The following is a 16,181-nucleotide window of genomic DNA, read 5'->3' on the forward strand; positions in this document are numbered from 1 at the left end:
GGAGCCATGGGTCTGTCCATGTGTACTCTTTGAATGGTGGTTTAGACACTGTGAGCTCTGATTGGTTGATATTGTTGTTCTTATGGTGTTGCAAACCCCTCCAACTCCTTCAATCCTTTCTGAAACTCCTCCAATGGGGATCCTGTTCTCAATTCAATGGTTGGCTGTGATCATCAGCCTCTGTATTTGCCATGCTCTGGCAGAGCCTCTCAGTAGACAGCTGTATCAGGCTCATGTCAACATGCACTTCTTGGAATCATCAATATTGTCTGGGTTTAGTGCTGTATGTGCATGTGGATCAGGAATAAAATTTTTGGCCACCATTGGGCATGCTGATCACCCACTATCTGCTTTGTAATGGAACTACATAATAGTGCTATATTTTGCTTCTGTTCATGTCATACCATCCTGTGCTCATTTGTTATCTCTCCCTTTAATAGACAGTAGACAACTAGAAGCTAAAGCTTTCCTTCTAGGTCTGTGTGTGTTGGGAAGTTCCTAATGCCCAGGACACAATGTGTCCTAAGTAAATTAATCCAATATAAAGATGAGTGATGCTCAGTTGCGAGGACCCAAGGGCAGACTTAATTACTAGTTTAAAGTTTCTATGGAAGATGCTGAGTTTCATAAAGACATGAAATCTGAGAGCTGGGGAAAATACTTAGGAACTACTGAATACCTGATTGCTTATTTTCTGTGATTAAAAGTCATCATTAGCCGTGGCATTCCTATATGTGTTTATGTCCCTTTAATTTTTAACTTTATTTTTTTTTTGTTCTTTTTTGAGTTGGGGACCCAACCCAGGGCCTTGGCCTTCAAGGTAGCGCTCTACCACTGAGCTAAATCCCAGCCCCTTAACTTTTTTTTGCAGGTATGTTTTACCCCACATGAATGCTTTGTTCACCACCTACATGCTTGGCATTCGTGGACGATAGGTAAGGGAATTGGAACTGGAGTTACTGATAGCTGTGTACTGTGTTGTGGATATTGGTAATTACATCTAGGCCCTTGGGAAGAAAAGCCAGTGTTCTTAACTGCAGAGCGATCTCTCCAACCCCTTAAGAGTTTTTCAATGGACATATAGAGAGGCCTATTTTGACTTTCAGAATGACAACAACCCAGATACCTAAGAGAATGTTTACCCTCTAATGCTTGTCATTTGTATAAAAACAACATGTATTTTCTGATCATGTGTTTCTTAAATGTTTACATCCTAGAAGACTATAGAGAAGACCCACTAATTTGTCACTGTTCATCTGGGTACAGGTTTATGGTAGATGGCCTAAGCTTGGTGTTGTAGGATGGGGTTAAAAAATATGATTACTCTTATAATTTATAAACACTTTAATTTGAAAATATGAATTGAAGCTGAATTGAAGAATGATCGGAGTATAACTATTAAGAATAACATTCGTAGACAAGAAAGGCATAGTTGTCAAATCAGTAAATACAATTTCAAATGTTTATATATAGTTTAATATTTATCTGAAGGCTATTTTGGTTAGAAACAGTCTCCCCCTCCCACCTCTCTCTCTCTCATCTTCTCCACCTCTAGATAGGAACACAACATTTTCTATCTCTATTCTAGCTCCTTTCTCCTGCTGCTCTGGAAAACATTTAATAAATGAGGCCCTTCATGTGTCTAGTGCATTGATCCTGCTGTCTGCATAGCCACATGTAGGAGGCATGGGGTGTCTCCATCTGTTGTGTCCATACAAGAAATGATGCCTGGAGCCTCTCAGCCAGCTGCCTGGATTCAGCTCTTCAATTTTGTTCTCAAATGCTAGGTTGGTGTTTAATGAAAAGCTCATTCCTGAGTCAGCTAAACCAGCACCCCACAAGACAAGATAAGCTGCTATGTGTTGAGAAAGGAAGGAATAGACAGTCAAGAGGGATGCAGCCCTGTGTGCAGTGACTTGGGGGTCTCCTAGATGGGTGTGAAAACTGGTCCTCTGCTCATGTCTTCGTGGTTTTGCAGGGCTCTGTAATCCTTCCTACTCAGCAACACAATGAGAAAAATGGTAGAAATTATTTTTTAAAGATGGAATTGAGGTTTAAAAATATAATCCCTATATTGGTCCTTTTCGGTCAAAGTACTCTTTAGTAATAAACTTTTCCCATCCACTTTGGCATGTGTCACCCTGTGTAGCTCACATTTGAGAAGGCACGTTGGTGAGACTTTATGGGTATAGCTTCTGACGTTATTAGACGACACAATCCCACAGCACACTCCCTGATCCTCTGACTAGAACAATCTTTCTGACCCATCCCCCTTCTGTAATGTTTCTTGGGCCTTAGGTGTGAGAAGGCTTTGTAGATACAACCAATGGTATTTGGTCCAACAATTCTGTACTTTGAATGTAACAGAAAGGCTGGTGAGATGGCTTACTGAGTAGAGGGGCTTGTTGCCAAGGCTACTACTCTTAGAAGGATCTTCAGGATCCAGGAGGAAAGAACCAGCTTCCCAACTTGTACCGTTATCTCTACATGATAGACATCTATGGGCATGTGCAAATTAATAAAAAAATCACTGGGGAAACATTTTCTTAGCTCTGTGGTTATGGATGTATCTATCTAAAAGGAAATGACTTCATAAAGGTTCATTATTGTCTAGTAAGAATGCTCAGTTTTTAAATATATATAAATATATGGTATTTTTTTCATTTGTGAAGTTTTTGGGTATCTGTATGTGTATTTGGGGTGTGTGTGTGTGTTTGAGTGTGTATATGTATTTCTTCATGGTATGTGTGCATGCATGTGTGCATGTGTGTGTGTGTGTGTGTTTGTGTCTGTGTTTCTGTAATTATAATTTATACATAAAAAAAAGAAATCCCAGGGTTTTCAGTTTTCTCTTGGTTGAGAAAATTCTCTATGAATTTTGGACCTGTGTATGGTTGTCCTGACTTGGGGTTTTGTGATTTGCTTATATTAGAATGTATACATTAGTGCTCGTTTTGTTGCAAATTACTAAGCCTTAGGTGAACATAAGAGCAGGAGCAATAGAAAGCTTTCTTAACTGAGGGCAGCAGCAGCACAGCATGATTGAAAAATGGCTGCTGACTTTGAGAAGCTGAAAGAGTAAGAAGTTATTCTTTTCGTTTCTGATTTTCTCCCTCTGCAGTTTTGATTACTATGGGCTGTCTTCTACAGTACAGAGACAGTGGCTTCCCATAATTCAAAAGTCACATTGCTCCACCTTAGGGAATATAATAAATATACTATCTCTTACCTCAAAGAGTGCTTGGGCAAAGTTCTGATTGGATCCATTTGAAGCATGTGTGTACCTCTTGGCTTATACTTTTTCTGGATTATTTGAATCCTTTGTTATGTCCACTATTGTGGAAGTGCAGGCTGGGACCAGGAATGTTAGATCTCTAAAGATATAGAAACGTTCACTCAAAACATGTGCCTCAAATGAGAAGCACATTTGATAGACTTTCTAATATAGTAAGGGGAAAAAACAGCCGAGGCCCACTTCACATGTCCTGAAATACAAACTTGTTAGCTCTGCTTAGGAATTCTTTTGATCTAAATATTTATTTATTTTATGTGTGTGAGTGCTTGCTTTCTGTATGGATATAGACCACGTGCATACAGCGGGCAGGCGAGTCCTCAGATCCCATGGAACTGCAACGGGAACTTAAGGTGACTGTTAATCAATATGTGAATTCAGAATCCAAACCTAGGTCCTCTGTAGGAGCAACCAGCGTTCTTACCCGCTGAGGCATCACTCCAGCTTCTCCACTTCTGAACTCCTTTAGGGAAATCAACTCAGACAAACAAATCATAAAGGGCCTGACAAAAATAATTAAAATAATACAATTAAAACATCCTCTCCTGGGGGGAAAATTCAGAAGAAGCCAACTTACAAAATTTCCTAGTAAGCAAGGAATTAAAGAAAGAAGTGTTAGCGCATGATGTTATCTTGATACAGCTTCTGCCTAAGGAAGCCTTCATTTCCCATACCCATGCCAGAAGAGCTAACTTCCTGGACCAGTGCTTGTTCATTGCTGGGCTGTGCTACCTTGGTTGTGTCTGGCTGAGTGTGCATTGCCTGCTCTTCCTCATTGAATGCCCATACTACTGCGGTTATGAGGATTGGAACATTGCAGCTCTCTTCTTAAACCACTTTAAACCTTAATGAAATATGTTATTTAATGATCCCATATCATTTTTAGTAGTTAAATGGAACTAAAATAATATATTTTCATAAGGTTTTGTTAGAATTAAATACAATAATCATATAAACAGTTTGCAGAATACCTAACCCATGGTAGTTCTTTATTGAAAATTTGCTGATTTTCTGAAAATATGATTATGATTGTCCTTGTCGTTTTACAGATGATTCTGAGTTCTTCCTCAAGTGGCTGCATTGTTCCCCTCTGATGCATTTTTGTGCTGATTCCATGGACTTTCTTTCAAATTGCAATTGGAGTTCCCTCTTTTTTTTATTTCTTTAGGAGATACAAAAGTGTTGTCCTATAAAGTGAGTACATTTTATAGATTTCCATCAGTCATAGACAGCGACTGCAATTCTGGCCTCTAAAATTATGGGATACTTTGTCAGTAATGCACTTGGAAAGAATCATGGTGCTGATTCTTTAACCTGAGGAAAGTCAGTATAATATCTTGAGTCTGCAGAGTATCCAGGCTAAACAGGAGTTGTGTATCCCAGGGTAAGGTTGGAACCATTCTTGTCTTTCTAAGGCTACGAAGAACAGATTTTCACATCAAAATATGTGGCATTACTATTCCATGAAAGGTAAACCAGACAAATATAAAATGTCTGCTTACTCACTAAAACTAACCAGCCAATAAGGAGTACCTAGGGGCAGCCTAGGTGAAAGCTGGAATGCTTTAATTAGTGATAAAACAGATTGTCTGCAAAGTATACAGGTAGAGAATGCCTGAAAGATACCCAAGCCTACAAGTATTGCATAATGGTTGACTGAAAATATGTGCTGTGACCTATAGTCAAAGTAAGAAACTTATTATTTTTTTATGAAGAAAACCAATTATGGAAAACTCCAGGTATTTCCTTCAATGAGTGGTTATTATCATTCCAGGATTTGCTGGACCCCAGTTTCATATGAACAGCAATACGGCAGAGCAGATGTGATTTACTCAGGATGGAAAAGATTTTCTGCATATAATAGCATAGGCTGGTTGAGTCAAGGCAGCAAAATAGAAAGTTGAGAAGATTTGAGCCTAAAAATTCCCAGTTTGAGAAACAACAATTTAGTGACATGGAAAGTTCTTTTGTGATTATAATAAGATACTTTTAAACTTACCATTTTGAAAGAAAACATGTTAACTTACAAGGCTCTGGAGAAGAGACTTTTATTTTGAAGCTAGTCTCTCATTTTATTTCACTCCTGTCTTCTGAGATGGAAGTTTAACATTTTCGATATATAGCCCTTCTCGACAAAGTATGATAGGCTCTCCCCTGTACCACTGTTCTCTTTTGTACAGAAGGCTGGCATTCACAGGTTGTGGCCATGAGGTTCTTATCTGCTAGTCTTCACTTGGATTCAGCTGGAAACTACTGGGCTTGGGAAAAAAACTGTTAGAAAAGTGTTCTCATAAGAATACTACCCACCAGGTGAGGCAAGGTCCCGGGAACACAAGGCTTCATCTCTACATAGCACACTTTCCTTTAAACAGAGTCCACATGTAGATTTAAGGGCACAGTCAGAGGTTACTGTTTGAATGTGTCTTTCCAAGTTCATGTATTTGGAGCCTAGTGAAATCAGTAAGCTAAAAAGGCTTGTCCCATATGAATGGGTCAGGGCCTTGATCAGAGGAGTGGCTTATTTATCATGAGTGTGGATTTGGTTTGTTTTCCTGATGTTCACACTTGCCTTCACTTCGACCTCATCACAACATAGCACAAAGGTGCTATGCCATGGTCTTAGGCTTCTAAAACTCTACAACCTTGCAAAAAATATACTTCTTCATAATTTGTCCAGTTTATAGTATTCTCATATAGCAATAGACAACAGATTTAAGTACTACCTAATATACATAGTTTAAAATTCAAAGGCATTACACTGCATAGGGAGAGGCAGGTACTAGCATTGCACTGCATAGGGAGATGTAGGTACTAGCATTGCACTGTCTTGGGAGTGGTGGGTTCCAGCATTACACTGTGTAGGTAGAAGTGGGTACAAGCCTGTGTCAAAACAGATTTAGAAGGCATTATCTCAGATTCCAAGCCTGTTGCTAACAATTCAGAGCTGGTACACTCATGAATCAGGAATTGTTCCTGTCAACGGCTATGCTCTTAAACTTTTACAAGTAGAGACAAGGCTTGACCATTATCATGACTTCCACTGCTCTAGGACTTTCTAACTTTTCTGTGTTTGGAATAAGCTGGAGCATCCAGATTAAGTATTGCTGCTAAATATCATAGATTCACTCTTCTTCTTTTTTTTTTTAAGTCATGTTGGGTCTGGATAAAATGGGTTTTTGTCCTTTAATATTTTCCTCTCTGTAAGAGATGGATGAAAATAGTGTTCACTTTACACTGCCATTACATGAAAACTTAAGGCTGACCATATTAGACTGAAAGTTTGTGCCATCCAGAATTTACTTAATAAAATCTTACGTCCCAGGCCATTCATTTGTAAAGTAACTATGTGAGGAAGGAGAAGTATTATTCAAAGGGTGTGTTTCCATATAGGAGGGATAGGAGAGGGCTCTCTTGCTGTTTTTCTGCCACATAAGGATACCAGTCTGAAACATGAACATGTTGTTATCATCATCTGGAACACCAACCTCCAGAACTACAAGAATAGTTTGTTGTTTAAGTTGCCTTGTCAGTGGTGGTTTGTATACCAACCTCAACCAAGAATAGCAGAACCCCACTGTATAGAGCAGTGCATACATAATCCTGTCCTCCCCCAGGATCAGTTCTAGGTACTTGGTCTCCCTTTCCATCCCATTTGGACACATTCTCTATTGATCAGAACCCAAGCTTGAAGTGGAAAGTGTTGTTCTTGGAGGACAAGCTGGCACCCTTAGCTGAGGTGTGTCATGTTGTCCAGTGCCCTGCATCGTAGGCTGCCGATTCAGTGTGGACCTAGAATGTCCCACCTAGGACTAGCTTCCAATACTGTCCTGCCATCACTCTGATTTGACTTTGTGGTGAGCGTCACCACATGACAGGGGTGTACCAGCCCAACTAAGCAGGACAGACACAGGTGGATCGTGCCCCAGGGTGGGATTTGTGTGTTCTATGCTCCATGTCAAGCCATGTGAAGGTCAGGACCCTTCTGAAGCTTTTCTTCCAATGGTACGTTGTTTGAAGATGCTTTCCTGTCACACCTAAACATTTGGAAATATCCTACTGACAAGAACACATTGTAAAACAAAACTTTAATTAAGGAGTAATATATGGCAAAAAAAGTAATTATATTTTCCTACTTCATCATCTTAATCCTCATCAATATCATCATCATTATCATCATCAATTAATTAGGTTAGGAGAGTTAGGTGGCATTGAAAAGGTTGTGAGAAATGATCTCATTCATGATGAGTGATAATCATGAAGTATGAAGAAAAGGTAAAAGCCAATAATCACCCTGAAATCTTTAGAGAGTGTGTCTACAAGAAGTGAGTTATCAAAAACCAAAAAGTGGAGGGCATTCACTTCAATAAAGATTCTGTAAGAGCCTGCCCCTAGAGGCATTGCAGGCATTGCTGCTGTGTCACATGTGTCACTAGATGGCAGAGAGGAGAGAGGTTATGTCTACCCTCAGGGTTGTGACCTGTGAGCATTTGAATAACTAGAAGCTTAACATTCTCTGAAAAAAAAAAGCAAACCTGAGATGACAACCAGTTCCTGCACAGGCCAAGATGGACTGCAAAGATGGTGAGTTAGCCAGAGTCTAGAAGAACCCCACCTGGAACTGTAGCCCTGGACAGGACAAGAATGACACTTGCATGCTAACACTCTGGCAGCCTGGGTAAGGAGTGAGCCTGAGATGACCACTAGATCAGAGCTATGGGGCCAGACAGGGAGTTTGCCTGAGATGGCCACAGGAACAATGGAGGCAGGGGCAGTCCACACTTGAAGGCTTCCTGCCCAGTACCATATTGCATAAGCTAGGCATAGTACTCAAGATACCACTCCTGAGACAACCTCAGACACTCAGAGACCCTGGGTCCCATGAAGAGGAGCAAGTGAGTAAGTGGTGGAGAAATGAAAGAAAAGGAGTGAAGGAAGCTAGCCTGGGGTCAAGTGCTTATGATAATGGGTAAAGTGGTCATGTCCCTGGGCAGAACAGTAGAACTGACTCTGGTTGCAGAGGTTCCTGGTGAGCTGACCTCAAGGGTATGAGAGTGGGAGATCTAACAGGCTCAGATCCCTATTAGGCCCAGATTCAGGGCATTGAACTGACCTATCCCAATATCTACCCCATGGTAGGCTACCTGCTGGGCTTCATGAAGGGCTGGTCTCACAGGTCCAAAACTACAGGGTCTCCATGACACAGAACAGCAACAAGATATGTGAGAGGAGTTCCGGTACTGATAGAGTAGCAGAAACCAGAGGTCTTTGTATCTGACCAACAAATCATTGCAATGAACGTTCTCAAGAAAAGAAGTGTGCTATGGGACACACCGTGACAAACTATAGCTTCCTCAGTGAGATTGTTTTACTTTGTTGAGGGGGAGGTTGCAAGAGTGGATGACACTGCAACGGATTGGGATACATGATGTGAAATTTACGAAGAACCAATAGAAAGTTTAAAATTAGATGACGCTGTGGGCAAACCAGTAAACAGCACCCCTCATGCCCTCTGCGTCAGCTCCTGCCTCCAGGTTCTGTCCCTGTTTGAGGTCCTGTCCTAACATCCTTTGATGATGAACTGCAGTGTGGAAGTATAAGCTGAATTCTGCCTCCTCTCCCTGCCAACAAGAAAACTTGAAGATTAAGGAAGCAGCTTGTTCTTTTTGCCTAGATGAGGAAATTACAGCTGGGTCGGCTAAGTAGCCTATGGGAAACCATACAGTCCATCACAGGTAGATTTTGAACTCTGATCCAAGATCATTTGATTTCCCATTCGGCTATGTAGATATCAATTTGGGGTAGAGTGGAAGATTGCTTCTCGTACTAAGTTTATTCAGAGATCAAGCGACATAGCCTAGAAGAACGTCTAGAAATAAAACAAGAATGGTGTACTGTTGAGATCTACAAGGCAATATGTTTATTTTGTCCATTAAAATAGAAATCAAGTGTCAAATACCACCTTTGGTCTGCTGGTCTGTGCTCTTAACATTCTTGATGATGTTGACGACATGCATATTAATGAGGTCAGGATGACAGTGTGCTGCAAAAGGTGCAATAGTGAATATGGAAGAAGCCTTTGATATTACACAACATCCATGAGGTACCGGAAACAGGCAATATCACCACTGTTTCATTGGCACAAACACTTCTAGTTTGCAAGGATACATTAATAAAGAAATAGTAAAATCTTAAACATGACATGTTGACAAGTTCACATCAAATTAGAATTCATTTAGCAAGAATTAAAACATATCACAAGGCCAACGAGGAAAGAGAAACAAATGGTCCATTAATTCATTAATTCATTTGTTTAATGCCCTGCAATATGTACCAGATATCTGTCATATATCAGACACTCCTAGGTGCTGCATATCTAAATAAACTACAAATATTGTAGCTTTCTTTGAGTTAATTCCCAAGGCCAGAAATGTCAGAAAATAATTGCAATGAAGTTTGCTCTAATACACCGATGACAAGAAACAGGAAGAGAGTAATTACTTTGGTGAATCGGGGGGATGCTAAGAGATGAAGAGAAGAAATAGGTTGAAATTAACCCTGTGGATAAAATGGCAGTGGAGAATATGTATGGAAAACACTTAGTGCAAACCAAGCAAAGAAGCCAAATACCTTAGGGAAATGGATGAATTATAATAAAGTCAGCATGGCAGTTTCAGATAGATGGTTGGAAGGAAAAACAAAACAAAACAAAATAAAACAAACCAACTAGCTAGGGTCTATGCCCTAACTCCATAATCTGATTATTGCCTTTAAAGAGTAAACAGAGGGGAGACTTAAAAACAGTGGAGAAGCCAGAACAAATGAACAGTTATGGAACCAAGTACCATGTGAATGTAGATGCTCCTTGGCTGTTTTATTGTGTTTTGGTTAGATTAGCCATTCAGCAGTTGAAAATCTTGTGAGGAAATCGCTCAGTGGGTAAGAATACTTGCTGTGTGTGTAGGTCTGTTGACCTGAGTTTGGATCCCCAGTAGTCACAGCAATCCAGTATTCAAATGGCTGACTATAAGCACATTGTTGTGGAGAGCAGAGAAAGGAGAATCACTCTAGCTTGCTTACCAACCAAGGCGGTCAAAGTAGGGAGGTATAGGTTGAGGGAGAAAACCCATCTAAAGGGAATAGTTCAGAGAATAATAGAGTAGGATACTAGGAGTTTTTGCCTGGCCTTTCCATTTACTCTGTGCATACAAATGCACTCACCTGCATGCACACACATATGTAAACATTACACATACACGCACATATAACTTTCCTCTGACGCTGGGACACACATGTCAAAAATGGCTTAAAGTATTATGAATTAAAAAATGCCTTTAAAGCATCAACACTATTAAATATTCTACGCAGATGCAGTACACTATAGTATATGACTTCTTTATCCTTTGGTATACAAGACTGATTGAAAGTTACATCTGATGATGCCTACCATAACACAGTAATAGTATAATAAGTACGACATACCAGCCCTAAGTTACTGGTATTTTTATACCAAAATGAAATTTTGTTAATTGAACCATTATATAACAAGGGGCATTATAACTAGTTTATATTAAGTATTTTTAAACCAACAAGGCGTTCTCAAATCTCAGTGTCTCCAAAATGGAGTATTATTGGCTGATTGTTGTGGGGGTGTGTGGATCAAGTCCAGATGCTAGGCCTGCCTGGGCTCACAGTCCTGGACTAGAATGACAATGTTGAAGATGCAGCCATAACTTTCTCTTCTGTGTTTACCCACCTTCCCCCAACAAATAACATGGGCAGGCCTGATATCAACAGGAGAGGGATATATGGACCAACATAAAGAGAGGGAAGATAAATGAGGAGAATAGATAATTAGATGCAGCCATGCAACTTATGGCAGTGTACAATTTGAAACCAAATAATTCCTTCTGGTTTTCACTGAGAAGGCCACCGTGCACATGCACATCAATGTGCATCTGTTTTTCCATCCTACCTGGTGTTACTGGCCCAGTTCATGTTCCTATCTTAACCTAATTCCTTCCCTCTAACAGTGACATATTTCTATCCACTCCAGTTAACAAGCAAGTTGGGAGATTACTTGGTTTACTGTCATTGTATGCAAAGGAAAAACAATAAATTGAAATGCCTTTGCCACTATTCCTTCTACACAATGTACTTTTATGACCAATTTAGTTTTTTTGTTTATAATAATTTGAAATATTATGTCAGACACCTGAATCCTAAGACAGAGGCTCCAAGTTTCACCCTAGAAGTTGAAAGGAACTGTGTTGAAAACAGTAATCTAACACTGTTCTGAAATTATGGCCACACGCGATCTTCTCCCTGCTTGTCTTTCATGCTCAATTATGCAGCATTTTACTAAAAATTTGTAGCTGAAGTAAAAGAGAAAGACATAGCATGGAAGAAAGTTAATTTGTGCTTGAGAGAACCATGAGCTTCGGATTGGGAATTCTCTAAAGGGAAGTCATTACTGCTAAAGGCCAGTGATTACTGCTGTGGAGCCGTTTCCATTTTAGAAAAAAATAGAATGAAGATATCAATCTTTTCCTTATGGCTTTATAACTTTGAAGATCTTAGAGATATGGGCTATTACTCTAAAGAAATAGATTAGCATCCATGCTTTGAAAAACTCAAAGAACTTGTTTTCCATTTGCTTCATAGTTGTTTCCCGCTAGGAGAGGGGTTACCCCCAGAAAGTGCTATCATATGTTATTTGAGGCCATTCATAACTCTATTCCATAGTGACGTTACTTCTACTCAAATAATGTTTGTTATTTTCTCAATCTCACTTAAAATTTAATGATGTAATATATGACATTAATTTTAGGTTTTCCTGGCCCTCTTCCCATTTATAGAGCTTAATGTATAGAACATTCAGCCCAAATGTGTATTAGTAAATAATTTCATCGAGACATTCGAGTGCCTCTTTTATCACAGGATTGCAAGCAGGAAATAGATTTTCCTGGTAAAGGAAGTGGATTATTTGTGTGTATAGTACATATGTTCTGGTGTTTATTAATTCACTTAACCCATTCAATAATATTTATCATCTAACATATGCTGCATCTTGTGCTAGTTAAGCAGAAGGATGAAGTTTCTGTTCTCCACAAGTGTACATGCCATTTATGGTGGAGAATAATGTAAAAATTAACACTGAAAGCAACATTGAATAGAAATTACTTTTATCCAAAATGTTTTCTGAACATTTCTTATGCCTATGGTCTCTTATGTGTGGTAAGGTTTGAAATACAAAGGATCAGGAGTGATCCTTACAGCTTGTGATTTAGTTTCATAAAATGAATGAAAATGTTTTTGAAAAGATAATATATTTTACATCAGTTAAACAGTAATAATTGTGTTGATATATAGTAGTTATAACAGTCAAAACTGAGTTTCATTTAGTTCTTAATGCTTTCTGACTGCCCTGATTAAAGGTGTTTCAAGTATCTTGTGTGCTTTACAGGCAAGGGAGACATTATCATCTTCACCATACAGATGAAAAAGCTGAGTTCAGTTAATAAATGGGCTGTGTGCTTTGTTAAAATACATGAGTAGTGGGTATAAGAATCAGATTTTCAAATCCCATGTTAATGCTGAAAGGCTAGGATACTAAAAAATTCCAGGAATAAAAACAAATATCATTTCATAGAAATAGACATTGTTTTTAGAAAGACAATAATAGATTTTTGTGGGAGCAGAAAATTATAATGAGCTCTTTCAGGATGAGGTAATATTGTTTAGAGTAGATGGGAGGGTGGACTTTGAAGAGAGATTTAAGATGTGGGCACGACCTTCAAATGATGACATCAGATAAACTCCAAGGTGAACTTCAAAGTGTTTTCTTCTCTTGGGTGGCATTTTCGAGTCCTTCATACCTAGCTTTCTGAGTAGGAAGGTCTAATTAAATGTGGAAAATGCCTTGCAGGAACATCTGAGAGTGAAATCTGAATCGGCCTACCTTCCAGAAGGTTTGCTGTTAGGAGCCTCAGAGTGTGAAGAGATTTCACAGAAGAAGGGACACATGGTTCCTCCAGCTTTGCCACACAGACTTTCGTGAACTGCTGAGCCTAGGAGAAACCCTCACCCCTCCCAGGCTGCTGTTGGTCCCTGTGAGTGTCTGTTTGCTTGCAGTCTCCCATCCTTCTTTGACCTCTGCCTTTTGATTTCTCACTCTGCCCTTGCTTTCCCTTTTCTCTCCCCTAATCTAAATGATTCTCAACAAGGAAATTATGCATAAAACAAACTAAACACTTAGCCATATGTAATTTAGAATGGGTACCAATCCGATTCCTGAATGTGATATTTCTAGAAAAGAACATACCTTTTAACTACAACTAGAATAAAGAAGCATTTTCCAAGAATTCACAATATTTTCTCTAAAGATTGCATTCGTGCTGGATTTAGTTAGAACTATGTTTAGCTATAGGCCACTACCAGTTTCAGCTGAAGTTCACTTAATGTCATCCATTTCCTTGAAAGTTCTAGAGACTAAAAATAGCCCCCAAGTTTTGGTGCAGTTGCACGAAGATTCCACGCAGCATTTTCTCCTGATTACGCAGCATGGGGCTTGGTATTTATGTCACACTATTGTAAGGAGACAGTTTTTAATCCCTCAAATTGCAGTGTGTCCAACCTGTTTTGCAGCAAAGCTGAGGTGCAAGCATATTAATATGGGGTATATATCAAATGCAAAGTTTCAACGTTCCTCTGATGTAAGTCCATAGTGAACTAATTTATGCAATGAGATACTTGCGATATGATTCAGTTCCTAGACCTGTTTTACATACACACTTTGGAATTCTACCTACCACGTGAAATATAATACATAAAGCAGAGTTATACTTTATTTTTTTTAAAAAAAATTCTGCGGTCTTCCAAGATTAAGGGTGAAAAATACGTTATTGAGAGGATTATGAATCTTTGTATTTTGAATAGTTTTTTAATGTCTAAGGATGCAATATGTATAAATGGAAAAGTTTAATTGGCAGCATAAAAAACCTAACACTAATATAGATTTGTTCTTCATTCTTAGAACAGAGGAGTAACCCTTAAACTAGGGTTTCTTCACAAACCAACAATTAACCGGGAAAATTGAGTCAAAGTGGTTATTTTTAGCTGTGGATGCATGGGTTCTACATTTAATCTTTCTAAATATAGTTAGCTGGGGGCGCCCATCAATACACTTTGCTAAGTTACATGATGTGGTGGCAGTGCTGAGAGAATGATAGATAACTTTGTTATATTTCAATGAGGGCACTGTGACACAAAACACTTTTAATGATGTTTTTTAATTGAGTGAAATTCATAACATTTTGCTGGTTAGTTTTTTGTCCACCTGACACAAGCTAGGACTTCAGTCTTGCTTCCCTGATTTTAGAAAATTCTATACAAAATGCACATGAAGGGAAATAATTAAACAATTCTACCTCTGTGCAAAACAAGGCTAATTACAACTATTCTAAGATATACATGCATAGAGTTGCAATAAATGGTATTCACATTGTTGATGGCAAATGTCAATTCTCTGATTGAACTTAAGGGCCATTAAATAGGAGGGAAATCTTGCCTGGTACTAGAAACCTAGCCAGCTTCTCAGGGCTAATGAGGTCATGGATCTTAGACTAGAATCTACGATCACCACTTTACTAGACCAGAAAAATTCTGGCATTCTAAATTTTACTCTTATACCTAGAGATTACTGTAGCTGTAGCCACTCATCCAAATGGCTGTTCTTTACAGCAAATGCAGACATCACAGAAAAGCACAGATAGACCCAATGATCAGGAGATCATGAAAATCCAAGACTCAATGAATACCTCTATATCACAGATACTAGGGAACATAATGAAAGAAGATGACTCATAATACTATGAAGTGAACTGTGAACTGACTACATAAGCCTTACGTGTTAATGTAAATGGTGGCTGTTCCACAAGGTCCCATCTCAAGACAAAGAACTACAAAAAACTAAAGCCTGCTGGGAGAAACTAATTAGTCCATCCCAGGCAAGAGCTCCTTATTGGTTGTCCAGTGTTTGAATTTTTAAAAGACTAGGATTTTAAAGTCATAAATATCTTATGTTGTGATAGTAATGTGAAATCTTTGAGATGAACAGGAAAGAAAAGCGTTACAGTCTGATGGTGATGTGTTTGTGTGTCAAGTTGAAAAGAGCTAATTTTGTCTGTTAGCTTGTTTATTTGTTTTGGTTTTTGTGTGTTTGTTCGTTTTAGTTTTTCACAAGCTATGGTTATCTGGGAAGAGGAACCATGCTACCACTGGGCAGGTGGTATGGGTTAGGTAAAAAACAAAACAAAATATGCTAAACAATCTATAAAGAATAAATAAGCAACATTCCTTTGTGGTCTCCATGTCAGTGTTTTCCCCAGTTACAGTTCTGCTTGAGTTCCTTCCTTGACTTTCTTTAATGATGGACTTTGATAGGCATATGTTGGCCAAATAAATTTCCTCCAAAAGTTCTTTTGATCATGGTGCTTTTCTGAGGAATAGGAAAGAAAATACAATACTATTCAAAATCATGGTAACCATACCTACTGGGAGCAAAAAGGCAAATGTCTGCCTTCCTAAATTTTTAACTATTACTATTTTATTTTTGAGAAGTTTTATATAAAGGTACTATGTTTGCATCATTTCACCCTGCCTCTGCCTACTCTAACTCCCTCCCTGTCCCTACTCTCAAATACATAACATTTTCTTTAATTATCACACACACACACACACACACACACACACACACACACACTACTGACTCTACTCAATGTTTCTTATATGTATTTGCATGTGATTAGATAACCTATCAAGGTGATCTCCTCCTTTGAGAAAACCAATTCCTCCTCCAAGTAGGCATTGGTATTCTATTGCTCTTCTTCTA

At 38.8% G+C, this 16,181-nt stretch overlaps 1 non-coding gene across 1 annotated transcript; it reads left to right on the forward strand.

Moving 5' to 3' along the window:
- The first annotated feature begins 7,673 nt into the window (after positions 1 to 7,673).
- Positions 7,674 to 7,803, forward strand: LOC116902586. The gene has a single exon (XR_004388178.1). It is a non-coding gene; the product is annotated as a small nucleolar RNA SNORA17 (small nucleolar RNA).
- Positions 7,804 to 16,181: the final 8,378 nt, after the last annotated feature.

This window comes from Rattus rattus, chromosome 5 (genome assembly GCF_011064425.1).
Source record: "Rattus rattus isolate New Zealand chromosome 5, Rrattus_CSIRO_v1, whole genome shotgun sequence".
Taxonomy (NCBI): domain Eukaryota; kingdom Metazoa; phylum Chordata; class Mammalia; order Rodentia; family Muridae; genus Rattus; species Rattus rattus.